This window comes from Leptonychotes weddellii, chromosome 10 (genome assembly GCF_054177405.1).
Source record: "Leptonychotes weddellii isolate Sample4059 chromosome 10, ASM5417740v2, whole genome shotgun sequence".
In the NCBI taxonomy this organism is placed as follows: Eukaryota; Metazoa; Chordata; class Mammalia; order Carnivora; family Phocidae; genus Leptonychotes; species Leptonychotes weddellii.
The window spans coordinates 21,446,425-21,462,796 of NC_138378.1; the positions used below are offsets into that span (position 1 = coordinate 21,446,425).

General features: G+C 37.4%; 1 protein-coding gene across 7 annotated transcripts in view; it reads left to right on the forward strand.

Moving 5' to 3' along the window:
• The window catches only part of NCOA6 (nuclear receptor coactivator 6), a 94,580-nt gene that overhangs the window by 16,623 nt on the left and 61,585 nt on the right, over positions 1-16,372 (forward strand). Inside the window, exon 1 of one of the 7 annotated variants that reach the window (XM_081832939.1) lies at positions 14,176-14,392. The exons of the other annotated variants lie outside the window; for them this stretch is intronic. The gene's annotated coding sequence lies outside the window, so the exon portion shown is untranslated. Of the gene's footprint in view, positions 1-14,175; positions 14,393-16,372 lie in introns of those variants that run through there. 7 annotated transcript variants of the gene reach the window in all.

Genomic DNA, 16,372 nt, shown 5'->3' on the forward strand with positions numbered 1-16,372 from the left:
TCAGAGGGCAAAGCAGACTCCCTGCCGAGCAGGGAGCCCGATGCGGGACTCGATCCAGGGACTCCAGGATCATGACCTGAGCCGAAGGCAGTCGCTTAACCAACTGAGCCACCCAGGCGCCCTAAATAAAATCTTTTTTAAAAAAAATACGATAATTAAGAAAAATGAAATAATGAATACAATTTTATATACTTTCATATTTAAAACATGAACATTTCTCATAACGTTAAATATTTCTTTTAAGATTTAAGCAGGCTTGGGCTGCCTGGGTTGGCTCAGTCAGTTAAGCGTCTGCCTTCAGTTCAGGTCATTATCTCAGGGTCCTTGGATCGAGTCCCACATCGGGCTCCCTGCTTATCGGGGAGTCTGCTTCTCCCTCTGCCTCTCCCTTCCCCCCCCAGTCATGCGCGTTCTCTCTCTCTCTCTCAAATAAATAAATCTTTAAAAAAAAGATTTAAGCATGCTCCCCACTGAGCGAGGAGCCCGAATGGGACTCAATCCCAGGACCCTGGAATCATGACCTGAGCCGAAGGCAGATGTTTGACTGAGCCACCGAGGTGTCCCTCGTGACATTAAATATTTCTGAAAAGATGAATCTTAATGGAGAAGCAATACCTGAGAGAGGGTCTTCACCAGAATCCCACTATGCTGGCACAATTTTCTTGAACTTGTCAGCCTCCAGAGAACTATGAGAAATAAATTTCTGTTGTTTGTAAGCCACCCAGTGTGTGGTACTTAGTTATAGCAGCTCAGACTAAGACAATTGTGAAATGAGAATTTAACAGATTTTTTTCCAAATATTTTACCAATTTGTCCCAAACTATAAAATTATCCTCCCCCACAAAGAAATGTGACACAAAATTCATTAATAAACAATCAGAACTAGATAAAAAGTCAAGTCACCAACAGCAACCCACAAAGTAGAAGACAATATTTGCAAATCATAGATCTGATAAGGGATTTGTATATAAATTATATCAAGAACTCAGTGTAACAAGAGACAAAGAAGGAAAGAAGGACACTACATAATCATAAAGGGAACGATCCAACAAGATTACATTAATGGATAGATCATCTAAGCAGAAGATCAACAAGGAAACAGTGGCTTTGAGTGACACATTGGACCAGATGGATCAAACAGATATATTCAGAATACTTCATCCTAAAACAGCCAAATACATATTCTTTTCAAGTGTACATGGAACATTATCCAAAACAGATCACATGTTAGGCCACAAAACAAGTCTGAACAAATTAAAAAAGGTTGAAGTCATACAGTGCATCTTTTCTGACCACAGTGCTATGAAACTAGAAATCAGTCAAAAGAAAAAAATCTAGAAAGAACACAAATACATGGAGGTTAAATAATATGGTACTAAATGATGAATGGGTCCACCAAGATATCAGAGAGGAAATAAAAAAATACATGGAGAGAAATGAAAATGAAAATGCCAGAATCCAAAATCTTTGGGATGCAGCAAAAGCTGTTCTAAGAGGGAAGTTTATAACAATACAGGCCAGCTGCAAGAAGCAAGAAAAATCTGAAATAAGCAACCTAACCTTACATCTGAAGCAGCTAGAAAAAGAAGAACAAATAAAACTGCAGACCAGTAGAAGGAAGGAAATAATAAAGAATAGAACAGAAATAAATGAAATAGAAACTGAAAAAACAATAAAACATTAATAAACCAGGAGCTGCCTCCTTGAAAAGATCAACAAAATTAATAAACCTTTAGCCAGACTCATCAAAAAAAAGAGAGAGCAGGAACTCAAATAAAATCAGAAATGAAAGAGGAGAAATCACAACTAACACCACAGAAATACAAAGGATTATAAGAGAATATTCTGAAAAATTATATGCCAACAGACTGGACATCCTAGAGGAAATGGATAAATTCCTAGAAACATATAACCCCCCAAAACTGAATCAGGAGGAAATAGAAATTTGAACAGAGTGATTACCAGCAGTGAAATTAAATCAGTAATTGGAAAACTCCCAACAAACAAAAATCTAGGACCCAGTGGCTTCACAGGTGAATTCTACTAAACATTTAAAGAAGAGTTAATACCTATTCTTCTCAAACTATTTGAAAACATGTAAGAGGAAGGAAGACTTCCAGATTCATTCTATAAGGCCTAAGCATTACCCTCACCCTAAAACCAGATAAAGACACTACAAAAAAAGACAGCTACAGGCCAATATCTCTGATGAACATAAATGCAAAATCCTCTACAGAGTATTAGCAGGGGTGCCTAAATGGCTCAGTCAGAAGAGCATGTGACTCTTAATCTCGGGGTTGCAAGTTCAAGCCCAACTTCGGGTGTAGAGATTACTTAAAAAAAATATTAGCAAAAAAAAATTAACAAACCAAATCCAACAATATTTAAAAAATCACTCACCATGATTAAGCGGGATTTATTCCTGGGATGCAAGAGTGGTTCAGTATTTGCAAATCAATCAACGTAATACATCACATCAGCAAGAGAAAGGATAATGATATGATCATTTCAATAGATGCAGAAAAAGCATTTGACAAGGTACAACATCCATTCTTGATAAAAACCCCCAACAAAGTAGGATTTATACCTCAACATTATAAAGGCCGTATATGAAAAACCCACAGCTAACTTCATACTCAGTGGTAAAACTGAGAGCTTTTCCCCTAAGATCAGGAACAAGGCAAGGATATCTACTCTCACCACTTTTATTCAACATAGTACTGGAAGTCCTAGCCACAGCAATCAGACAAGAAAAAGAAATAAAGGGTAGCCAAATTGGTAAGGAAGAAGTAAAACTTCCACTATTTGCAGATGTCCTGATACTATATATGACCCTGGGGCACCTAGCTGTTCAGTCTGTAGAGCATGGGACTCATGCCCCATATTGGGCATGGAGCCTACTTAAAAACAAACAAACAAACAAAAACAGCCCTAAAGACTCCACCAAAAAACTACTAGAGCTGATAAATGAGTTCAGTAAGGTTGCAGGATACAAAATTAATATACAGAAATCCATTGTATTTTTATACACAAATAATGGAAGTAGCAGAAAGAGAAGTTAAGAAAACAATCCCATTTACAGTTGTACCCAAAAAGAATAAAATACCTAGGAATAAACTTAACCAAGGAAGTGAAAGACTTGTATTCTGAAAACTAGAAAACACTGACGAAAGAAATTGAAGATGACACAAACAAATGGAAAGATATTCCATGCTCATAGATTGGGAGAACTAATGTTAAAATGTCCATACTACCCAAAGCAATCTACAGATTTGATGCATCCCTAGCAAAACACCAACATTTTTCACAGAACTAGAACAAATAATCCTAAAATTTGTATGGAACTACAAAAGACCTGAATAGCCAAAGCAGTCTTGAAAAAGAAGAACAAAACTTGAGTTACCACAATCCAGATTTCAAGATACACTGTAAAATGGTAGTAATCAAAACAGTGTAGTACTGGCACAAAAGTGACACATAAAATAATAGAACAGAATAGAGAGCCCAGAAATAAACCCACAATTATATGGTCAATTAATCTAAGCAAAGGAGGCAAGACTATGCAATGGGAAAAAGTCTCTTCAACAAATGGTGGTGAGAAGACTGGATAGCTATATGCAAAAGAATGAAACTGGACCACTTCTTCCACCATACACAAAAATAAAATGGATTAAAGACCTAAATGTGAGACCTGAAACTATACAAATCTTAGAAGAGGGTACAGGCAGTAATTTCTCTGACATCAGCTGTGGCATTTTTTTTCTAGATATGTCTCCCGAGTCAAGGGAAACAAAAGCAAAAATAACTACATCAAAATAAAAAGCTTCTGCGCAGCAAAGGAAACAATCAAAACAAAAAGACAGCCACTGAATAGGAGAAGATATTGCAAGCAACATACCTGATAAGAGGTTAGTATCCAACATATATAAAGAATTTACGAAACAACACACACACAAAAAACAACCCAAATAATCCAGTTTTAAAAAGGGCAGGAGACATGAACAGACATTTCTGCAAAGAAGACATCCAGATGGCCAACAGACACATGAAAAGATGCTCAACATCACTCATCATCAGGGAAATGCGAATCAAAACCACAGTGAGATATCACCTCTCACCAGTCAGAATGGCTAAAATAAAAAACACAAGAAATAACAAGTATCAGCAAGGATGTGGGAAAAAAGGAACCCTCGTGCACTGTTGGTGGAAATGCAAACTGGTGCAGCCATCTCAAAAAATTAAAAATAGAATTAGCATATGATCCAGTAATTCCACTACTGGGTATTTACCAAGAATATGAAAACACTAATTCTAAAAGATATGTGCACCCCTATGTTTATTGTAGCATTATTTACAATAGCCAAATTATGGAAGCAGCCCAGGTATCCATCAGTAGATGAATGGATAGGGGCACTTGGGTTGCACAGTCAGTTAAAGCCTCTGACTCTTGGTTTCGGCTCAGGTCGTGATCTCAGAGTCATGAGATCGAGCCCCGAGTTGGGCTCTGTACTCCACATAGAGTCTTCTTAAGAATCTCATTCCGTCTCCCTGGCGCGCTCACTCTCTCTCAAATAAATCTTTTTTTAAAAAAAACAGATGATGGATAAAGATGTGATCTGTATACACAACAGAATATTAGCCATAAAAAATGAAATCTTGCTATTTGCAACAATATGGATGGATCTAGAGGGTATAGTGCTAAATGAAATAAGTCAGAGAAAAACAAATACTATATGATTTCACTCATATGGAATTTAAGAAACAAAACAAATGAACAAAGGAAAAGACAAAAAAGCAGACTCTTAAATGTAGAGAACAAACTGGTAATTACAGGGGTGGGAGTGGGGGGGATGGATGGATGAAATAAGTGAAGGGGATTAAGAATACACTTATTTTGATGAGCACTGAGTAATGTATAGAATTATTGAATTACTATATTGTACACCTGAAACTAATATAACATTGTATGTTAATTATACTGAAATAAAAATAAAAGAATGATAAAATGTTAAAGATAAGATAGGAAAAAATATATATCAAGAACTCGTATAATTCAATAATAGTCAAATAACCCAGTTTTTAAAAATGGGCAAAGAATTTGAATAGATATTTCTCCCAAACAAATTGTGTCAGTCAAATAAACGTGAAAATATGCTCAACACCATTTGGCACCAGGGAAATGTCAATCAAAATCACGGTGAGACACCACTTCATATCCACCAGGATGGCTATAATCAGAAAGGTAATAACAAGGGTTGGTGAGAATGCAGAGAAATTGGAACCCTTGTACACTGCTGGTGGGAGTGTAAAATGGTGTAACTGCTTTGTAAAACAGTTTGGCAGTTCCCCAAAAGGCATAGAACATACGACCCAGCAGTTTTACTCATAGGTGTATGTATATACCCAAGAGAAATGAAAGCATCCACACAAAAACTTGTATACAGGGGCTCCCGGGTGGCTCAGTTGTTTAAGCAGCAGCCTTTGGCCCGATCATGATCCCGGGGTCCTGGGATCAAGCCCCACATCAGGCTCCCTGCTCAGTGGGGAGTCTGCTTCTCCCTCTCCCTCTGCCCGCTGCTCCCCCTGCTTGGGCTCTCTCTCTCTGTCAAATAAATAAATAAAATCTTAAAAAAAAAAAAACTTGTATACAAATATTCATAGCATCTTCATAATAGTGAAAAGTGGAAGCAACCCAAATGTCTATCAACTGATGAATGAATGGATGAATAAATCTGATATTTTTTGGTAAGGAGTATTATTTGGTAATTTAAAAAAAATAACTGTGACTTGCTACAACACCTTGAAAATATTATGCAAAGTGAAATAAGCTGGTCACAAAAGACGAGTTATTATATGGTTTCTATTATATAAGATACCTAGAATAGACAAATGCACCTCGACCTAGTCTAAAACTCTGCCCTTTAATTTAACCCATTAAATTAACAACAGAATTGTTCATAGTACTCAGACGAAGATGATGACTAGTAATAGTTCATCTTTATTTCATACCTTATAGATCTTCCTTTTCAATAACTATTTTTTTTAAATAGCATTTATTCAAGATATTTATTCAATAAATAAGCAGCATTGAATAAATGGAAAAATAATATGGAAAGAAAAAATCAATCACAATACCAAGTAATTGATATAGTTAAATGTCAAGGATAAGGAGCATAATATTTTTTTTTTTTTTTAAAGATTTTATTTATTTATTTGAGAGAGAGAATGAGAGACAGCACGAGAGGGAAGAGGGTCAGAGGGAGAAGCAGACCCCCTGCTGAGCAGGGAGCCCGATGCGGGACTCGATCCTGTGACTCCAGGATCATGACCTGAGCCGAAGGCAGTCGCTTAACCAACTGAGCCACCCAGGCGCCCCAGGAGCATAATATTTCATTCCTTAATTAGGGGATTAGGGTAGTGTTAGGGTTATGAGTTAGGGATAGGGTTAGGGTTAGCTATCATGCAAAATGGCTATGAGGGAGTAGACATGGTAAGTAGCCAACCTCTGATGACTATATAACTAGAGTAGGGCTGGTCTTGCACCTTTATAGACACTTCCTGGATGTTGGGTATTAAAGGCCCAGAATTCACACTCTTCATTTGTGCTCAATGCTTATCCCATGGAGGCTATAAAGCTGAGCAGGAAAAACACATTTAACCCCGTGGTTAGAAAGGAATTGAAGGCTATTAAGTACCTGAAGATTTGAAAAACTTTTGAAGTAGAATGGAGGGCAGTAAGAGGTAGCAGAATTCTGTCTAAACAATTAGAAGTTTAATGTCTTATATAAAAAAAAAATAGCATTGGTGCTAATCATATTTATGACAATTTTTTAGACTTAGCCCTATGTTTAACTGATTTCATCCCTTCTCAAGGTCTTTGTTTTGGTTAATTATTATTCAGATAATATTTTTATGAAAAGTACTAGATGAAAGTATCTTTATGTTAATTTTACATTGAATGACAGCTTGGTCAGGGAGAGGGCAGAATTATTAGGTTACGTTATTTTCCATCCCTAATTCTTTACTATTTTGGCATTGTCTTCTGGTCTTACAAAGCAGAAATCTAAAGCCAGCCTGATTTCTGGTTCTCTGTGTATGACTTCTTTTTTTCTTTGTCGGTTGATTGTGGGGCATTTTCTTTATCCTTGAAATCTAAAAGTTTTACCAGAAAAAAATCTAGTTGTCACTATCTTTTCAGTAATTTTGCCTGTTTTTTTTAATTCAATTAGCCAGCATATAGTACATCATTAGTTTCTGATGTAGTGTTCAATGGTTCATCAGTTGCCTAAGGTATTTTGTGAGCTTTTTTGAGCTAGAGATGCAGAACATTCTTTGACTCAGGAAAGTATTCATTTCCCTTTTATTTATTTATTTATTTTAATATTTTTTTAAAGATTTTATTTATTTGAGAGAGAGAGTGAGAGAGAGAAAGAGCACAAGAGGGGGAGCGGGAGAGGGAGAAGCAGACTCCCCGCTGAGCAGGTAGCCCGATGCGGGACTCGATCCTGGGACTCCAGGATCATGACCTGAGCCGAAGGCAGTCGCTTAACCAACTGAGCCACCTAGGCGCCCTCATTTCGCTTTTAAAAACCTTTGATTATTGGGGCACCTGGCTGGCTCAGTGGATAGAGCATGCGACTCTTGCTGTCAGGGTTGTGAGTTCAGGCCCCATGTTGGGCATGGCACCTACTTAAAAAAAAAAACAAAGGGCGCCTGGGTGGCTCAGTCGGTTAAGCGTCTGCCTTCAGCTCAGGTCATGATCCCAGGGTCCTGGGGTAAGTCCTGCATCGGGCTCCCTGCTCAGCGGGGAGTCTGCTTCTCCCTCTGCCTGCCGCTCCCCCTGCTTGTGCTCTCTCTGTGTCAAATAAATAAATATTTAAAACAAAACAAAAACAAAAAACTTTGATTATGGTTTCTGTTCATTTGTTTCAGGGATAACAATTAGTTGAAATTTACTTCTCTCTTCTCTCCTTTTCGATCTTCTCTCATAGTTTCCCTTACTTTGTCCTTTCCATCTCTATTATGGAAGTTTCTCAAATTTGTAATCCCCATACATCTAATCAAGTATTCTGCTCTTTACACTTCTAGGATTTGAAATCTGAGTTGGCATATTTACTTTTTAAATGATTTTTCCTTTGTTTTTTCCCCTCTCTTATTTCCACTTTTGTATCTCACCTACTTCTTTTCATTTCTGTCTATGGACTTTGATCTCTCATTTCAATGTTTTATCAGATTTGTTGAGAATAATGTAGTTGATATCTAAAATTTAACCTGTTCCTCCTTACATATTCACTTTCTGAATTACAAATCAGTTTCTCTTATGTTGTGGAATGTCACCTCCCCTCAGTTATTCTTCCTTGAAAAAAAAGAGGGGCATATAGGTCTAGCACCTACCAAATAAACAGGATAGATGGGTACCTCACTGGGTACTTGTTGGTACTATAAATTGTCCTTTCAGATGTTAAGCTCAAGGACTAATTGGTGCACATAGTTTCAGAATACTTTTTGTGTCTAGCAGTCATTTTTGTGCCTCCTACTTGATTGAAGGGGCAGGGCCAAGGGGGATACTTTCTGTGGCCTGGGTAATTTGACTTTGGAAAAGAGGATTTGTTTTTGATAATTTGAAGCCTAAGCTACAAATACCTGTGGTTCCTAAATGTAAGATTCCTAGGGCTTTTGCTTGCCCAAGTCTTCCGGCGTCTGTCTTCGGATTCCAAGATGTGTGTACTACTTTGTGTATTATAGAACCTGAAGTAGAGAGGGGAGGCCATGGGCATGTAATAGTGCTGACTGTTCTAAGTGGGTCTGTCATAGTAGGGTGGTACACCCTCTGCCATTGTTGGCTCTGGAGAGAGCGGTTTTATTAAAAAAAATTTTTTTTAAGATATTTATTTATTTGAGAGCAAGAGAGAGTGAGCACAGGGGGCGGAGAGGGACAGAGGGAGAGGGAGGGAGAGAATCCAAGCAGACTCTTTGCTGAGTGCGGAGCAGACTCGGTACTCAGTCTCATGAACCTGAGAATCAGGACCTGAGCCGAAACCAAGAATCAGATGCTCAACTGACTGAGCCACCCAGGTGCCTCTGGAGAAAGCTGTTTTAGAGCAGGTAGTTGGAGGAGGTGGAGCAACATGTGGGGGTTAGAAATCTGTTACCTTCCTGCCTAGCTCTTTTGTTGTATTTCAAGCCCCATTCCTGCCTTGGGCAGGAAAGTAATCTTTGGGTCAACAGTTCTTTGAGCTGTGCAGTTCTAATTTCCAGCGTTGTTAATAACTTTGACTCTCGGGCGCCTGGGTGGCTCAGTTGGTTAAGCGACTGCCTTCGGCTCAGGTCATGATCCTGGAGTCCCGGGATCAAGTCCCGCATCGGGCTCCCTGCTCGGCGGGGAGCCTGCTTCTCCCTCAGACCCTCCCCCCTCTCATGTGCTCTCTGTCTCTCTCATTCTCTCTGTCTCAAATAAATAAATAAATAAATAATAACTTTGACTCTCATTGTTTCCTTAAGTATAACAGTGAAAATACCAATGAAAAATTAGGGTGGAGGCAATGATAGAGATGAACCAGGTATTGTTAGGTAGCCTCCATTCTAACTTCCAGCTTGGATTTACTTTTTGAAAGGAGGAGGATGAGAGAATAGTGTGGAAAGCAGCCACTTGTGGAAGAAGAGTTAGAGATCTTGCACCAAATGATTTCCAGTTCCTCAGGGAAGTGTGATTAACATTGAAGTCAAATAGACAAGGATTAAAGTAATCATAGTGTCCCTAGATCTGGAAAATGTTAGGCCATCATTTTCTAAATGACAACATGGAAGCTAAGAAGGGTTTAAGGGACTCCAAGGACATAGAAAAAAATCAAGATGGAATATAGGGTGGTATAGTTCACTTTTAGATTCTGTTTAGTCATGTTTTATTTGATTTTCTGACATATGATTTGGTCTGTATTATATTAAAAAACAAATTTAAGAAACAGTCAAATTTTATAATAAGCAAAAGAAGAAAAAGCTTTCTCCATCACTTTCTTGGAACAAATTCATAAGCCACATTCCCCACCTGACTCAGTTTCCTCATATAAGGTAAATTAAATAATGTATTATGAAAAGTGTAGTTCTAAACTTTCGCCTCATATTAGAATCACCTGGCTAGTGTTTAAATGCCCAAAGCTCAGGCCACAGTGCAGACTTAGTATGACTCAAGCATTATTTTTTAAAGTTTCCCAAATAATTATAATGTGTAGCCCAAGTTGAGAGCTATTGAAGTTCTTTCAAGGCATTTGAAAGATCCATTTGATCTCAGATATTCTGACTTCAGTCATTTTGGAGTAGTTGGGGCAGTTCTAATTAGTGAGTATTGGCCTGAAATAAACTAGATCACTTGGTTCTGATATTTCTGCCAATTGTGCACTGTCTATGAGTAGGGTAGAGTCACCCTAATAAGAAGAGAGAGTTTGGTATATGGTGGAAGAAACATTGAACTTGAGGTTGAAACACCAGACCTCGCAGGGCTGGATCCCAGGACCTGAGATCATGACCTGAGCCAAAGTCAGATGCTTAACCAACTGAGCCACCCAGGCACCCCAGCTCCCAGGATTTATTTATGCCCACCTCCCTCCCAGCTTCTTAATATGAAAAATTTCAAACATACAGAAAATTTGAAAGAATAATACAGTGATGATAGTTTGCTATATTTGCATCATGTCTGTCTAGCTACCTATCTTTGCTGAATATATTGAAAATTAGTTTCTACACAATCACAAATAACATTACCAACCCAGCTGAGCCACCCAGGCGCCCCATACCCAAGAATGTTTTTAAAAATGCCCTAATATCTTCTGTTACTTCACATTCAGTTTTTCCCACTGTCTGAAAAACATTTTATGGCTGTTTTCTTCAAAGCAGGTCTAAGTAACATTCATGCATTGCATTTGGTGGTTCTATCTCTGAAGTCTTTTAATTGAGAACTGTATCTTCCCCCATCTCTTCCCTTACGATTTTGGGTTTTGAAGAGACCAGATCAGTTTTGTTGTAGCAAGTCCCACATTCTAGATCTGATTAGTTCTTCATGTAATGGAATACTTCTTCTTGTAATTGTTCTCATTGCTCTTTCTCCTGAATTTCCTGTAAAGGAAAAATTAGGTTTAAAGATTTGTTTAGGGGGCGCCTGGGTGGCTCAGTTGGTTAAGCGACTGCCTTCAGCTCAGGTCATGATCCTGGAGTCCCGGGATCGAGTCCCGCATCGGGCTCCCTGCTCAGCGGGGGGTCTGCTTCTCCCTCTGACCCTCCTCCCTCTCGTGCTCTCTCTCATTCTCTCTCTCGCAAAAAAAAAAAAAAAAAGATGTGTTTAGAACTAGGTTTAAGCATTTTGAGTAATAATACATTGTAGATGATGACTGGTACTTCAGGTTACATCACATCAGGAGGCATAAATAAAAGGTCTCACTCTAATTGTTACTGAATTGATCACCAGGTTAAGCTGGTGACTGTCATATCTTTCCATTGTAAAGGTACTTGATTTCCCTTTGCAATTAGGAAGTAATCTGTGGAGTAATCCTTTAGCACCATGGGACTCTTCTGTTTCAATTTTCAGCAGGTGATTTTTAGCACCCCTTGATCATCTTTGCCTGAATCACTTATTTCATTGGAGGTTGCACATGGTGATTTAAAAAATCCTTACCTTCTGCATTTATTAACTAGCATTCTAATGTAAAGGAGAGCTTTCCCTCTCCACCAAGGATGAACCCTTCTTAAAAGAAGTTAAATTGCTTGCTTCATTCTTTTTCTTTATCAGTCTTCAGAGTAAGGAGTTGATGTCATAGTTACCCGTAATGGTGACTTCTTGAGCAACTTTTTTTACTCTCTGAGCTATTACTGTGTATTTATGGATTCTTATTCATGATATTATAATGAATTTTAGTCATTATTCTTTCCAATACTTAAATTGTCTCAAATTTGCTGGTAGAAACCCCTTAAAACTGGCTCCTAGGTCTTTGTGATATGCTCCCCATTGGTCTGAATGCTTCCTTGCCTTCTGATACAACATGATTTTTGAAAAATTTACCTTGAAGATATAATTTTTATTGTTTTTTTATATTTTTTCTAGCTTATTTTTTTAAAGATTTTACTCATTTGTCAGAGAGAGAGAGCACAAGCAGCGGGGGAGGGGTAGAGGGAGAAGCAGGCTCCCCGCTGAGCAAGGAGCCCGATGTGGGACTCAATCCCAGGACCCTGGGATCATGACCTGAGCCGAAGGCAGATGCTTAACCGACTGAGCCACCCAGGCATCCCTAGAGTATTTTGTTTTAAAACTAATGGATAAAAAATATTTTTCTCCTCTTTTCTCGCCAAAAGTAGAGTACTATAGTCAATGTTTTTTATTCCTTGTTTTTTCTTCTCTCAACAATACATCTTGGAGATCATTCCATATCAGTGCATAGAGAGCATTCTTATTCTTGCTGCATTTCCTTTTTATTACATGTACTATAATTTAATCAGATGGACATTTGGGTAATTTCCTATCTTGCTGTTGCAAACAGTGCTTTAGTTAATAACCTTGTAATATATGTCATCTAGTGTGGGAACAGGTGTACCCTGTAGGATCAGATCACTAACCAGAAGCAAGATTGTTGGGTTAATGGTATATATAATTATAATTTTGATAGATAATACCTAATTGCTGATGTTAGACTACCACTAGCAATGAATGAGAGTGTCTGTTTTCCCATAACCTTGCCAAAAGAGTGCGTTATTAAATTTTTGGATTTTTGCTAATCTGATGAGTGAAAAAAATTATTTCTTATGTATGAAGTTGAATATTTTTTCATATGTTTAAAGTTCATTTGTATTTCCTTTTCTGTGAATTTTATCATATTCTGTGTCCATTTTTGGACACAATACTTTGTCCAAATTACTGTTCTTTTTATTTTATATATCTATATATGCACACACACATATATATGCACACACAAAAACACCTGTGTTTTTTTCTATAGTATGTTTATATATGGGAGATTTGCTCTTTCATCAATGATATGATTGCCAATATTTTTTCTTACTTTGTCATTTGTTGTTTGTTTTTTGGGGTTTTGTTTTGCTTTACTTGTGGTGTTTTTTGCTTTGCAGAATTCTTTGATTTCTATTCAAATTTATCAGTTTTTTAAATGGCTTTGGATTTTGAGTCGTAGTTAGAAAATCCTTACCAACTCCAAGGTTATAAAGATTTCTTCTGTATTTTCTTCTAATACTTGTATGGTTTCATTTGTTACATTGAAGTTTTGGGTTCATTTGGAGTTGTCTTGATATGAGGTATAGCTCTAATTTTATTTTTTCCGTAGACGGCTACCTACTCCCATTTAGTGAAAAATCAATTTTTTCTACCTTTATGAGATATTAAAATTCCATATGCATTTTGATCAGTTTGGGGGATTTTAGTCTTCCATTAGTTTCCCATTCGTTTATATGCCAGTACTACACAGTTTTAATTATTGAGGCATTATGTTTTTATATCTGGTAGGACTTATTCCTTTCACTACTCTTATTTTTCAGTTGTTGTTTTTTTTTTACTCTTCTTGTTTCCATATGAACTTTAAAGTCAGCTTGTTCATTTTAAAAAATAACAGCATTTTTTATTGGGATTATTAAATTCTAAATTAGGGAGAATTGCTGTTTAGGAGTCTTTTTATCTAAGAATGTGGTATATCATTCCATTTGTTCAAGTCTTTTTTATATTTGAATCCTTCTTTAGTGTTTTAAAAATTTCATCTTGAGTTCTGCATTTTCTTTTTAATTTATTCCTAAATATTTTTTTGTTGCTGTTATAAATTAGATTTTTTCCCACCTACTGGTGATCAATTGCGTATGTTATAAAAACTATTGTTTTCTGTGTATTTTGTACCATACCTAAAGTATTACTGAATTTTCTTATTTTTCTTGGTTAATTTTCTAAGATGTTCAAGAATACAAATACAAATATTATCTACTAATAGTGATAGTTTTACACTCTTCTTCCCAATTTTTTACTATTATTAGTCTTGTTTTCATTTCACTGACTTTATACCTTTGGCACAGTGTTTAATAATACATAGTGGATATCTGTCTTCTTCCCAACTTCTCCACGTTGAGCAAGCTGCTGACTTTAGGGCTAAAAAATATATTTTGTCATGTTAAGGAACTGCTTGTATAGTCCTATTTGATTTTTTTAAAAAGATTTATTTGTTTATTTTAGAGAGGGAGTGAGAGAGCCCACATGTGAGCTGGGGGAAGGGGCAGAGAGAGAGGGAGAAAGAATCCTCTAGCAGATTCCCTTCTGAGCATGGAGCCAGACACAGGGCTCAGTCCCAGGACCCTGAGATCATGACCTGAGCCAAAATCAAGAGTTGGCCGTGCAACCAACTGAGCCACCCAGGTGTCCCATTTGATTTTTTTTTTTTAATCAAGAAGTGTTGAATTCTGTCAAATGACTTTTAATATCTGTGGAGATGATCATATGCCTTTTTCTCTTAGTTTCCTCATAGTGATCCTTCCTTGCATTCCTAGACCAAACTCCACTTAATTATGATGCATTATTCTTCTTCTAATGTACTGTTGTATTCTATTTAAAGTTTGATTTAGAATCTTGCATCAGCATAAGAGAGATTGATCTGTAGCTTTCTGCCTGCAGTTTGTATCAGCTTATTTTTTAAAGATTTTATTTATTTGAGAGAGAGAGAGAGGGTGCACGAGCAGGAAGGAGAGGGAGAAGCAGGCTCCCTGTGAGCAGGGAACCTGACATGTGGGGCTCAATCCCAGGACCCTGAGATCACAACCTGAGCCGAAGGCAGACACTTAACCGACTGAGCCACCCAGGCACCCCTGTATCAGCTTTTGATACTCATCTTGTATTTGCTTCATAAAAATATTTAGGAAGTTTTCTTTCTTTTTATATGCTCTGGAATAGTTTCAGATCACTAGACTTATCTGCTCTTTAAAGGGTTAATGTTTCAATTAAATATGTGTGGTGCTTTTGGGGAGCATTATCATATTTACATAGATAAATGTGAGCAAAAGCTTGAAGAAAATAGTCTCTGTGGTCCTTTTAATTTCCTTTGTTTCTGTGGCTACTTTGTTATTTCTTTTTTTTTTTTTTAAGATTTTATTTATTTGGGACGCCTGGGTGGCTCAGTCGGTTAGGCGTCTGCCTTCGGCTCAGGTCATGATCCCAGGGTCCTGGGATCGAGTCCCGCATCGGGCTCCCTGCTCCGCGGGGAGCCTGCTTCTCCCTCTGCCTCTGTCTCTCTCTCTGTCTCTCATGAATAAATAAATAAAAAAATCTTTAAAAAAAAAAAAAGATTTTATTTATTTATTTGACAGAGAGAGAAACAGCGAGAGAGGGAACACAAGTAGGGGGAGTGGGAGAGGGAGAAGCAGGTTTCCCGCTGAGCAGAGAGCCGGATGATGTGAGGCTCGATCCCAGGACCCCGGGATCATGACCTGAGCTGAAGGCAGATGCCTAACGACTGAGCCACCCAGGCGCCCCTACTTATTTCTTATCTTACATATTTGGACTTGTCCCTTTTTACTTACTAGATTAGCTAGTGGTTTAACTATTTTATCATTTTCCCCCAGTGTACCAATTTTTCAATTTATTTATTCTGCTGTTTTTCTATTTTCTAATTTCTACTTTTATCTGTGTTAATTCCTTCATTTTGATTTCTTTCAGTTCACCTTACCGGTTTTTCCCTGACTTTTTGAGTCAGATGTAGAGTCAGACTTCTTTTTCTTGTTTTTTCTTTCTTTTCCCTGATGTAGGTATTTATGGCTGTGAATTTTCTTCTTTACTGGTTCAGCTATATTCTTTAGGTTCTAATATGTGTAATATTTTCCTTATTTTGGCATTTTCTAGAAATTTTGCAATATTGATTTCATTTTTAACCAAAGTCCAAGGGTTTTGTTGTTGTTTTAAGCTTTGAAAAGGCCTTCGTTTCTTGATTTTATTTTAAGTGTGTAATTTCATTAAGTGCATTTTCATCAGAATATTATCCCACTGTTACTTTTTGGATTTATCGAGGTTTTTTTTAAAATTCTAGTATAGTTAACATACAGTGTTATATTTGTTTCAGGTGTACAGTGTAATGGTTCAGCAATTGATGAGCACTCAGTGCTCATCAAAGTAAGTGTACTCTTAATCCCCTTCACTATAGAGATTTTCTTTATGGCCTTTCTTAAGGTCAATTTTTGTTAATGTTCCATGGAGACTTAAAAAGATGGCTTTTCACAATTGCACTACTGGGTATTTACCCCAAAGATACGAAAGTAGGGATCCGAAGGGGTACGTGCACCCCAATGTTTATAGCAGCAATGTCCACAATAGCCAAACTGTGGAAAGAGCCAAGATGTCCATCGACAG